This window comes from Hemitrygon akajei, chromosome 15 (genome assembly GCF_048418815.1).
Source record: "Hemitrygon akajei chromosome 15, sHemAka1.3, whole genome shotgun sequence".
Lineage (NCBI taxonomy): Eukaryota > Metazoa > Chordata > Chondrichthyes > Myliobatiformes > Dasyatidae > Hemitrygon > Hemitrygon akajei.
The window spans coordinates 24,225,794-24,237,537 of record NC_133138.1 but is presented as its reverse complement, the minus strand read 5'-3'; positions in this window follow the sequence as shown (position 1 = coordinate 24,237,537).

The following is an 11,744-nucleotide window of genomic DNA, read 5'->3' as shown; positions in this document are numbered from 1 at the left end:
TCTATTTGTTGTTTCTCTTCATTAAGTATTTGAAATATTTGGAAATCTTAGATTCATCTTTAAGTATATTTAAATGATTGACCTGAGTGTTGACTGTCACTACCATGTAACCATGATAGAATGACCATAACTTTTTAAACTGAAGTTCATTTTTACTTATGCTCATAATTTTCTGTAGTTGAGTAGCCCGGGTGAAGGTGCCCAGAAGAAATCAGCAACAAATATGTGGATAAGTTGGAAATTGTTCTATATATACGGCTCGCAAATTCCATTTTATTTTGCAGTTAGACTATAAATCGCCCTTTATTATAAAGTACGGTCAAAATACGAAGATGTGACATCGTGCTGATGGAGAGGGGGTAGGGAATAGGAGTGAGATGCAGCGAGTAGGGGCGATGGAAGCTCGGAACGTTTCTCTTCAGTAGTACTGGTTGCTGGGGAATGTTTAGACGTTGGCACCGGAAATATTAGTCCTCTGGGTGCCTGGAAGATGAACAGCGTGATTTTGCGGCTGAGATCGCTTGTCACCTTTACTTTGACGGTGATGTCGATACTCACCTTTCTCGTATTTCTCAGTACAGCGTTCCAAAAGCGCAGTGTACCCGTCAGCATCATTGTGAGCTCAAGCACGATGTGAGTGTGTTCCCGGCTCACAGCACCAGCGGGGACCCAGACTCTTCGTTGCTAACCACCTTATTTATGCATTGACTCAGTTCCAGTTTCGACCCGAGGGTGGAAACTGAAACACTGCTTACAGCCGCATACAAAGTGATTAATGACGATGAAAGACGGGGGTTACTTACTTCAGTACACAAAAAGGCGAGAGGAGGTTTAATTCATTCAACGGCTGTGCACGCGGTTAGCGTGGACCCCAACCTCTCCATAATTAGCAAATGTGTCAGATGACGTTATAGGTCGAGCAGGTGCACTCTTGCCCCTGTTCTCTTATAACGCTGAAACGAAACCTGGCAAATTTGAAGTCTTGGATAATTTGAATAGATAAGAAGCAGCGGTCTGAGCAGTGATTCAAGTCGAGGGCATCAGTTTAAGGGAGAAAAATAAGGGAAAACAAAGTGGACCAATTTCTAGGACCTGCTGCCAGTAAGGTTGGCAGAGTGAGAAACCACCGCCCTATTAGTAATGTAAATGTGCTGGGGTTTTCATTTATCAGTTCAGGTTTCTAAGTTACAGGAACTCTGCTGCCATGTTCAAATACTGATTACAATGCTTTGGATTCTTCTGTACTTTACAAAAAACACTTTTTTTTAGACCATAAGACATAGGAGCTCAATTAGGCCAATCATGGTTGACCCTTTTTTTTTCTCTCCCACCTCCACCCCACTCACTAACCTTTGAAGCTGTGTCCAATCAAGAACATAACAATCTCCGCCTTCAATTCACCCAACGACCTGGCCTCCACAGCTGCCCGTGGTAACAAATTCCACAAATTCACCACCCTCCGGCTAAAGAAGTTTCTCCATCTCTCTTTTTCAAATGGACACCTGTTTATCCTGAGGCTGTGCCATCTTGGCCTAGACTCCCCCACCATGGGAATATTCTTTTCCACATCTACTCTGTCTAGGCCTATCAACATTTGAAAAGATTCAATAAGATTCCATCTCATCCTTGTAAATTCCAGCCAGTACAGGCCCAGAGCCATCAGACATTCCTCATATAATAACCCTTTCATTCCCAGAATCAACTTTTCTTAGATGAGGAGCCCAAAACTGTTCACAATACTCAAGGTGAGGCCTCACCAGTGCCTTATAAAGCTTCAGCATTACATCCCTGCTCTTTTATTCTAGACCTCTTGAAATGAATACTAATATTGAGTGTGCCTTCCTCACCTCCGACTGTACCTGCAGGTTCTGCACAAGGACTCCCAAATCCCTTTGCATCTCAGATGTTTGGATATCCTCCTTGTTTAGAAAATAGTCTGCACATTTATTTCTTCTACTAAAGTGCATGACCTTGTATTTTCTACTTCCTTACCCATTCTCCAAATCTGACCAAGTCCTTCCACAGCCTTCCTTTTTCCACAATACCGCCTGCCCCTCTACCAAACTTTGTATCATCTGCAAACTTGGCAACAAAGTCATCAATTCCATCATCTAGATCATTGATATACAGCATAAAAAGTGGTCCCAACACTGACCCCTGTGGGACACCACTAGTCACTGGCAGCCAATCAGAAAAGGATCCACATTCGCTGTCCCTACTAATCAGCCAATGCTCTAGCCATGCTATTAATTTTCCTATAATAGCATGAGCTCTTAACTTGGTAAGCAGCCTCATGTGTGGCACCTTGTCAAAGGCCTTCTGAAAATCCAAATGTACAACATCCATTGCATTCCCTTTATCTATCCTACTTGTAATCTCCTCAAAGAATTCCAACAGGTTCGTCAGGCAAGATTTTCCCTCAAGAAAACCATGCTGACATAGTCCTTCCTTGTCTTGTGTCGCCAAGTACTCCACAACCTCATCCTTAACAAGTGACTCCAACGTCTTCCCAACCAGTAAGGTCAGGCGAACTGGTCTGTAATTTTCTTCCTGCTGCCTCCCCCTCTTAAAGAGTGGAGTGACATTTGCAATTTTCAAGTCCTCTGGTACCATGCCGGAGTCCAGTGAATTTTGAAAGATCATTACTCTTGTCTCCACAATCTCTACCACTACCCTAAGGTGCAGTTTATCGGGTCTGGGTGACTTATGTACGTTTAGGTCTTACAGCTTTTTGAGCACCTTCTCCGTTGTCATAGAAACTGCACTCACTTCTCTTCCCTCATGCCCTTCAACACCTGGCACACTGCTAATGTCTTCCACGGTGAAGACTGGTGCAGAATACTCACTTACGTAGTTCGTCTGCTATCTCCTTGTCCCCCGTTACTATTTCTCCGGTCTCATTTTCGAGCAGTCCTATATCTTTATGTTCTATATATTTGAAAAAGCTTTTGCTATCTGCCTTGATACTGTTTGCTAGCTTGCTTTCATATTTCATCTTTTCCTTACTAATGACTCTTCTGGTTGCTTTCTGAAGGTTTTAAAAATCTTTCCAATGCTCTATCTTCCTGCTAATTTTTGCTTTGTTGTATGCCCTCCCTCTCTTTTGCTTTTTCATTAGCTTTGACTTCCCTTGTCAGCCACAGTTGTACTCTTTTGCCATTTGAGTATTCCTTTGTTTTTGGAATATATTGCTGCTCTTTTGTCATCCCTACCAGCATCAACTTCCAATTTACTTTGGCCAACTCCTCCCTCATGCCACTGTTATTTCCTTTAATTCCATTGAAAAATTGCTATGTCAGACTTTTCTTTCTCCCTATCAAATTTCGAGTTGAACTCAATCATTTTGTAATCATTGCGTGCTAAGGTTCCTTTACCTTAAGCTCCCTCATCACCTGCAGTTCATTACATAACTCCCAATCCAGTATTGCTGATCCCATAGTAGGCTCAATGACAAACTGCTCTAAAAAGCCATCTCATAGGTATTCAGCAAATTCACTTTCTTCAGATTTGTTACCAACCTGATTTTCTCAATCTACTTGCATGTTAAAATCTCTCATGACTATCCCTATTGACACGCCTTTTCTATTTCCAGTTGTAAACTGTAGTTCACATCCCAGCTACTGTTTGGAGGCCTGTATATAACTACCATCAGGGTTCTTTTACCCTTGCAGTTTCTTAACTCAACCCACAAGGATTCAACATCTTCTGATCCTATGTCATTGATGGGAAGATTTGATGCCATTCTTTGCCAGCAGAGCTACACCACCCCCTCTGCCTACCACCCTATCCCTCCAATACAATGTTTATGTTTAGATATTCAGCTCCCAACTACAACCATCCTTCAGCCACGATTTAGTGATGGCCACAACATCATACCCAACAATCTGCAAAATGCAAGAAGATCATCCATCTTATTTTTTGTACACTGTGCATTGAGATATAAGACTTTGAGTACTGTATTTGTTACGCTTTTTGATTCTGCATCCCTAATGCACTGATCCCCACCTGCAGGTTGCAATTTTGTCCTATCATCTGCCTGCCCTTGCTGACCGTCTGACTGCACACTATCTTCGCTTTTTTACCATCTCTCCTATCCTGAGTTCTTTCATTCCGGTTCTCATCCCACTGCCAAATTAGTTTAGACCCTCCCGAGCATCTCTAACAAACCTACCCACAAGAGTATTGGTCCCCCTCGGGTTCAGGTGCAACCCGTCCCTTTTTGTGTGGTGAAAAACAAGCATCTGCAGGAGTTTGGTGTGAAGTGAAAGAAAACAGTGATTTAAGCTGATTAGGATAACTTCCACTCAGCAGGTAAGCAGGGTGGTGAATTTTACTTTAGAGATGCTGATCATCATCAGTCAGGGCATTAAGTATAGTTTGAATGTTATTGCAGTTGTACAAGATGTTGTGATTTGGAATATTACCTTCAGTTTTGGTCACCCTGCTAGATGAAAATTGTCTACGTCGGAATGAGTGCTGAGGAGATTTACAAGGATATTGCAGAGATTTGAAAGACTGAATCATGGAGAGAGGTTGAGAAGGTTGAGATTTTATCTCACAGAGAATAGGAGAATGAGATGTGATCTCATAGAGGTGCATAACATTATAAAGGACAAAGATGGGGTGAATGCAAACGGTCTTTTTTTCCCAGGGTTATGGAATCAAGAACAAGGGTTCATAGAATTAAGATGCAAGGGGCAAAACTTAGTGGAACCTGAGGCATAACTTTTTTTTAACACCCAGAGATTGGTAAGTAAATGTGCTGCCAGAGAGTGGTTGAGACAGGTACATTAACAACTTTTACATAGGAACATGGAAGGGAAAGTTTTCAGAAAGATAGACCAAATGTGGACAAAGATGAGGATTAGATAGTTTAGATGGGTATCTTGGACCAGTTGGGCCGAAGGCTCTGTTTATTTTATTACAGCTCAATAACAGACCTTTACAACCCAATGAGCCCACACCACCCAGTTACATCCTGGTGACTAATTAACCTACCAGCCTGTACATCTTTGGAAAGTGGGAGGAAACCCACGTGGACATGGAGAGAGCATACAACTACCTTATAGACAGTGGTGAAAATGAACTCAGGTTGTTGTCATTTTAATAGTGCTACGCTACTGTGTCACCCAAACACAGTTATTGTGTTGTTCAATTCTACGTGTTTTTAACTGTGTAAATATGACTCCAATGAATATAGAAAAAAGAATATGTAATGGTTTAAGTTTAATAAATAGACTACTTATGTACATAGAAATATAAAGCATAGAGCAGAGTACAGGTCGTTCAGCCCACAATGTTATGCCAACCTTTTAACCCATCTCAACCACATTGCCCTCCATTTTTCTTGAGCTTATCTAAGAGTCAAATGCCCCTAATCTGTCTGCCTTTACCACCACCCAGAGTTTTATAGAGCTGCAACATTACTATAAGGTATAGGAGCATAATTGGACCATCGAGTCTGCTCCTTCATTTGAGATAGATAGGTAGATACTTTATTGATCCCAAAGGAAATTACAGTAGCACTACAAGTGCACAGATATATAAATATTAGAAGTAAGAAAGAACAAAAAAATAAGTTACCTTACAAGTAAAGCAGAGTTAAAAAGAACTGAAACAGAGGTTAAGAACAGTTTAACAGGAGGGGTTCATCACTTCCCTGGCTATAGATTGATTCGTTGTAGAGCCTAATGGCCAAGGGTAAGAATGATCTCATATAGCCTTCTTTGGACAGCGCAGTTGTCTTAGTCTATTACTTAAAGTGCTTCTCTATTCTGCCAAGATGACATGCAGAGGGTGAGAAACATTGTCGAGAATTGCCAGGATTTTCCAGAGTGTTCTCTGATCTACCACAGCCTCCAATATGTCCTCTTGGCATCCCATAACAGAGCCAGCCTTTCTCATCAGTTTATTCAGCCTGTTGGCATCTCCTGTGTTGATGCCATTGCCCCAGCACACCACCACATAGAAGATTGTACTGGCAACAACAGACTGGTAGAATATGTGAAGAAGAGCAATGCATACTCCAATGGACCTTAGGCTCTTCAGGAGGTACAGGCAACTCTGAAAACTTACAGTACACAGCCTTTGTGTTGGTGCTCCGTTCACATCTGTCGACCAGGTGCCCCCTCCCCCTCCCAACAGCCTCACCACATCCACGTCCTCCCAATCAATAGGAACAGGGAGCAGTGCAGGCTTGGTCTTCCTAAAGTCCATCACCATCTCCTTTGTCTTACTGAAGCTGAGCTGCAGATGATTCAGCTTGAACCATTTGTCAAAGTCCTCCACCAGGGCCCTGTATTCATCCCCCTATCCTCCGTTTATACACCCAATGTCATGGCAGATCAAGTTTTCCTCTCAGCTCCAATCTCCTGCCTTCTCCTCCTATCCCTTCATGCCCTGACCAATCAAGAATCTATTAACCTCTGCCTTAAATATACATGAAGACTTGCCTCCACAGCAGCCTGTGGCAAAGAATTCCATAGATTCACCACCCTCTGGCTAAAGAAATTCCTCCTCATCTCTGTTCTAAAAGGATGCCCCTATTCTGAGGCTGTGTCCTTTGGTCTGACACTCCCACCATAAGGAACATTCTCCCCATATCTACTCTATCAAGGCCTTTCACCGTTTGATAGGTTTCAATGTGGTCACCCCTCATTCTTCGGAATTCTAGTGAATACAGGCCCAAAGCCATGAAACGCTCTTCATATGACAAGCTATTCAATCCTGTAATCATTTTCATGAATCTCCTTTGAACCCTCTCCAGTTTCTGCATATCCTTTCTAAGATAAGGAGCCCAAAACTGCTCACAGTGAGGCCTTGCCAGTGCTTTATAAAGTCTCATCATTACATCCTTTCTTTTATATTCTAGTCCTCTTGAAATGAATGCTAACATCACATTTGCTTTCCTCATTACAGATTGAAACTGCAAATTAACCTTTAGGGAATCCTGCACAAGGACTTCCAAGACCCTTTGCATCTCAGTTTTTTGTATTTTCTCTCCATTTAGAAAATTGTTAAGCCTTTCATTTTCATGACCATATACTTGCTGACATTGTATTCCATCTGCCATTTCTTTGCCCAGTCTCCTAATCTGTCTAAGTCCTTCTATAGCCTCTCTACTTCCTCAAAACTGCCTGCCCCTCCACCTATTTTCATATCGTCTACAAACTTGGCAACAAAGCCATCAATTTCATCATCCAAATCATTGACATATAACATATAAAGAATCGATCCCAACACAGACCCCTGTGGAACCATTAGTCACCGGCAGCCAACCAGAAAAGGCTCCCTTTAGTCCCACTCTTATCCTCCTGACAATCAGCCACTGCTTTCTCCATGCTAGAATTTTTCCTGAGTTTGTAGCTTGTTAAGCAGCCTCATGGGTGGAACCTTTTCAAAGGCCTTCTGAAAATCCAAGTACACAACATCAACTGATTCTCCTTTGTCTAGCCTGCTTGTTATTCGAAGAATTCCAACAGATTTGACAGGCAAGATTTTCCCATGCTGAGTACAGCCTATTTTATCCTGTGCCTCCAAGCACCCTGAGACATCATCCTTAAAAATTGACTCCCAACATTTTTCCAACCACTGCTGTCAGACTAACTGGTCTATTATTTCCTTTCTTCTACTTCTCTCCCTTCTTGAAGAGTGGAGTGACAGTTGCAATTTTCCAGTTGTCTGGAACCATTACTAATTGTTACTAATGCCTGCACAATCGTTACTAATCGTTAAGATCATTACTAATGCCTGCACAATCTCTTCACACACCTCTGTCAGAAACCTGGGGTGTACACCAACTGGTCCAGGTGACTTATCTACCTTTAAACCTTTCAGTTTCCCAAGAACCTTCTCTCTAGTTATGGTAACTTAAAACACTTCATGACTCCTGACACCTGGAACTTCCACCATACTGCCAGTGTCTCCCACCGTGAAGACATTTCATTGTTCCCCATTGCTACCTCTCCAGCATTTTTTTTTTCCAGCGGTCTAGTACCCGCTTTTGCCTCTCTTTTACACTTTATGTATGTATCTGAAAAAATGTTTGGTATCCTCTTTAATATTATCGGCTAGCTTACTTTTGTATTCCATCTTTACCTTCTTAATGACTTTCTTAGTTCCCTTCTGTTGGTTTTTAAAAGCTTCCCAATACTCTAAGAATTATCTTTCAGTTCTTGATCTCAATCCCCCATCAATGAAGGCCAACACACCATCCGCCCTCTAACAACCCCATCAACTTGTGTAACAATTTTGAGGGATCTGTGGAGGTGGACTGCAAGATATCTCTGTTCCTCCTCACTGCCAAGAATTTTTGCCTTCTACGGGCAAGCCTGTTTTGAATCCCGGAGGACTTACCCATTCTAATGTTTTTTTTTCAAAAGTTCCCGTCTGTCCTCTTGTTACTGCAACTTAGCCTGTTCTCTACTGACTGTTGCCACATATGGAGGGACCACTGTGCAGGATCAAAAAAGCTGCAGAGGGTTGTAAACCCAGACAGCTCCATCATGGGTCCTCCTCACTATCAAGGATATCTTTAAAGAGTGAGGCCTCAGAAAGGTGGCATCTATCATTAAGGCCTCCCACCACACAGGACATGCCCTCTTCTCATTGCTACCATCAGAGAGGAGGTACAGGAACCTGAAGAGACACACTAAATATTTTAAGAACAACTTCTTTCCTTTCACCATCAGATTTCTGAACGGAGAATAAACTCATGAATGCTAACTGATATTTTCTGCTCTCTTTCTGCACTACTTAATTATTTCTTATTATAATATATGGTATACTTTATGTATTACCCCATACTGCTCTGCAAAACAACAAATTTCATGATATATGTCAGTGATAATAATTCTGATTCTAATCTTTCATTCATCGATGTCCCCCTCAATGATGAATACTGAAGCAATGTATTCTTTAAGGACCCTTCTTCCCCCCCCATCCCACTTCCTCCAACTCCACACACGTTTGCTCCTTTATCTGATCTGTCCTACCCTTGAGTTTCCCTAGATTCCATGCTTTTGGACTTTCTGAATGACCCTACCATGGAGAACCTTGTTCAACACCTTAGTAAAATTCATATGCACCACACAACTGTCATCAATTTATTTTATCATTTCCTCAAAGAAGTCAATCTGGCTCATAAGGTACAATGTATCCGTCACAAAGCCATGCTGACTATCCCTAATCAAGTTATTCTCCTAATTCTTGTAAATCCTGTCACTAGGTATCCTCTCCAATAGTTTGCCCATCAATGGCTTAAGACTCACTGGTGTATAATTCCCAAGATTATCCCTATTACACAAAGATCATCAGCAAAGGAGCAGCAATCTTCCTTTGCTTCCTGTAGTAATCCGGCATATATCTTGTCCAGCGCCGGGGAATTACCTATCCTAATATTTTTTCAAAGTTCCAACACGTGCTCTTTCTTAACCTTGACAGGTTCCAGGATTTAGGCTGTTCAATGCTGTCCTCACATTCATTAAGGTGAATGTCACTGGTGAATACTGAGGTAACATATTCATTAAGGACCTCCCCACTTCCTCCGATTCCATACACATTTCCTTTTATCCCTGATCCGTAGAGTCCTACCCACACTCCAGTTATCCTCCTGTTCTTTGTGTATGTGTAGAATGCCTAAGGGGTTTCCTTAGTACTAGATTCAGATTTATTTATTACTTGTACATCAAAACATTCAGTGAAATGCATTGCTTGCGTTAACAACCAACAAACCCAAACCCAAGGATGTGCTGGGGGCAGCCCATAAGGGTTTCCACATTCCAGCACCAACATAGCATGCCGTCCATGCTCAGCAGAGCAATACAGAACACAGCACAACAAAGCAACGAAAACAAAACAACTCCATTCCTCCCTCCCACCCACCCACCCATGCACAAACACAGTACTCCTTGCAAGGCCTTCTCAAATCATAAGTCCCTTTGTAAATTTCTTCCTGGCAACCTTATAACTCTGAAGATCTGATCATAGCTAAACTCTGATCTTTCCTTCCTAAACCTTAAGTGTACTTCCTTCTTCCCTTGACTAGAATACTTAATGGAATGTTATAAAATATTGAACCTGCTGTATAATATTTCCATTACTTCAGTATACTGGCTGTGTAAAGATTCCCTGGCCATCTCTGCAGTAAAGATATCACATTTATTCCTCCAGTGTGAATGTCATAATGCATAAATAGTGAAACCACATGGATTTGATTGCTGAGTTCAGATTACCACACCAGTTCACAGTTTCATCAGGGTATTTGATAAGCTTTGCTCTTGTAATTTACAATATTCAAAGTGTATGAATAAATTACTACTTATCAGTATACTATATTTCAGAGCAGGAATGATAGGTTGTTGCCAAAGTATTGCATGCAGTTCTGGGTATTATTTATCTCTGTCATGCTGTAAATGCAAAGGCATTGGAAAGTGTTGCAAATCTTAAAGCTTCTTCACCCAGAAAGTTCATCAAAATGCTTTAGTAATTCAGCAATTTTTTTAAAAAGTTGTCATTTTATATGCAGGTTCTAATGGGTGTAATGAAGATGAAGTGTCTCAGCCCAAAACATTGACTCTTTATTCCTTTTCATAGATGCTGCCTGACCTGCTGAATTCCTCCAGCATTTTGTGTGTGTTACTCTAGATTTCCAGCATCTCTTGTGTTATCTAGATAGCTTTTTTCTTACAACCACAAAATGATGGGTCACATGTAGTTTGGAAAACTTAGTATTTTGTTTTTATTTTGTGTTTCAGAATGAAATATAGAAATTCCATAGGAAGAATGGACTTAGCATCTATGAATTTTAGCATCTATGTTGATATCCTTTTAGTACTCGGTTTTCTACCAGCTTAATGAAGATGAAGTCTGTTTGTACCAAATACTGGAAACTCTCTTAATCTGGGAAATCTGTTAAAAAGTGGTAGAATGTGGTTGTCAGGTTTCGTTTCCTTCACCTTTATCAGTCCATTCTGCAGTGAAAATGGGACTGGAGCTTAATTCTAGCAGTTTAGTTTACATCAGACCTAAACACCGGAGGCTACCACAATCCATCTCCAATATCAGAAATAACATGGTTGATCATCCATACCAACATCAATCAGGGAATCTGTTGGGTATGGATCTCGGAGGTTTGGATCCAGTGGTATGAGTAGTCGTCAGGACTGGGGTCTCCCTTTAATGCAGTGGATGACCATGACTTCTCTGTGCATTGTCATGCCCTTCGTTCTCCACTGAGCATTGCAGAACTGCCTTCCTCGACTTGGATCTCGGTGACCCAGCTCGGCAGAGCTGACTTTGCATGCTAGAATAGGCAGGTCCCTATCTCACCAGAGTATGAAAACTGCTGGCTACCCTCGCCTGGTTTAACCTGCCTGTTGAAGCAGTGTACTGGGATGTTGCCGGTTTTGTATGCGAACGGCTACTTGGAGCCACAGGTGAAAGCTGAGTGATGGGGACTATAGGTGACATTCAAGATGTTTGTCGATACCTTCAAATTCTTCGTAGTTCCTAACTTGTTAAGGTAGTGAAATCGTTTCATTTTCACTCCCATCCATTTCTGACATTTCCAAGCTTGAATGCTGAAAACTGTAGTGAGCAAAGCAGTTCGGTATTGTCATGCTGCTTATTTCTCACCAACTATCAGTGACAAAAATCACTGCTTTTTGAACAGGAACACACACAACTGATGCTATTTAAAAACTGTTCTAACACAGTGTAGTGCCCAATGGCCACATAAGTGCATG